Genomic DNA, 1,252 nt, shown 5'->3' with positions numbered 1-1,252 from the left:
GAGTTTGTCTTCATCGCGGCCTGCAAGGAAATCGAGGCCTGCAAGTTGGCCATTATCCCTCCAAAAGCAGAAGGCGCCTTGGCAGCTCACCGGCTCCCGCCCCCAGACCTCGAGTCCCCACAGAGCCAGCCTACAGCCCGGGGCTCCGGTGGAGCACGGCCAGGACAGGCGCGGGAAGCCTGCAGGTGCACTGGCAGCCGTCTCGATGCCTGTGCTGAGCGCCTGGGGAGCGGCTGCGTAGGAGATGGAAGTGTGGGACACAAGTGCGGAGTCCGAGCCACCAGGCAAGGGTTGCAGCTGGGCCGGGCTCTTCTCCTTACAGGACCTGCGCGCAGTGCGCCAGCAGCCGTATTCCTTGAACTGGCAGCTAGAGCCCTGCCTGCCCGCCGGTGTTCTCCGAGGAGCCCTCCTCCTGTATGTGGACAGAGCTCTTTGGTGGCGCCCGACGTGACCGGGCTAGAGGTGTTTGCACTGTGTACCAGCTGCTCATCTACCCGGGCCACAGCCTGCACACATCCATGTGTCCACAAGCTGTGGTACCAGGTGCTCTTCAGCGACCCGACCACCTCGACGAGTACTAGGAGAGCCTCAGTGAGATGTGCTGGAAGGGCCAAGAAAAAGGGCTGTAGCTGTCCCTGAAGTGCGTCCAGGAGGTGAGGGCCTGTAGGGCTTCCCGTGCCTCTTCCTGTGGCAGGCTGTACAAACTGGGCCTCTGGTCGAGTGCCCGCTTTGCTCTTTGCAGTGGCTTGCTTGACATGGTCTGGGAGAATTTCTTGAGGTTTTCCACCATCAACCATCCTATACGTGTGCTTCAGTAAGAGTATTTGTGTATTATGAAATGTTGGTGAACAGACAGATAGCTCAAAAGGAGCTGTCCTGTCAACAAAGGCGAGTTGCGCTTTGATGCCAGCCCCTGAGGTTTTTCCACAAGAACCGCCTTGATGCCAGCTCTTATCCTCTCAATGTCCTGCTGTTTGACTCCAAACAGTTCTGCCATTTGGAGGGGCGCGTCTGAATATGTCTTTACTCTCCTTATGCGGTTTGGCATTGTGGCCGCATTTAAAGTTCGATATATAATTTTGATTTGGGGAAGGGAGGGAATGTGTGGAGCTTAAACCAGGACAAGAAGTGCTAGCAGGCAAGGGCTCTTCTCGCTAGCGTCAACACATAGCTTGTTTTGTTTTGCTTTGTTTTGCTTTGCTTTGCTTTGTGTGAAAGACAAATTGTCTATGTAGTTCAGGTTAAACTTGAA

The 1,252-nt window shown here is 55.3% G+C and overlaps 1 long non-coding RNA gene across 1 annotated transcript in view; it reads left to right on the top strand.

Moving 5' to 3' along the window:
* LOC111813265 overlaps positions 1–401 on the top strand; it is a 12,437-nt gene extending 12,036 nt beyond the window's left edge. Inside the window, exon 3 of the long non-coding RNA XR_002818569.1 lies at positions 323–401. This is a non-coding gene — a long non-coding RNA (uncharacterized LOC111813265). The remainder of the gene's footprint in view (positions 1–322) is intronic.
* The last annotated feature ends 851 nt before the right edge of the window (positions 402–1,252 follow it).

The sequence above is a fragment of the Octodon degus genome, unplaced genomic scaffold, assembly GCF_000260255.1.
Source record: "Octodon degus isolate 3935 unplaced genomic scaffold, OctDeg1.0 scaffold00177, whole genome shotgun sequence".
Taxonomy (NCBI): Eukaryota; Metazoa; Chordata; class Mammalia; order Rodentia; family Octodontidae; genus Octodon; species Octodon degus.
Note: the sequence above shows the minus strand (reverse complement) of the source record. Positions and strands in the feature narration are given on the sequence as shown.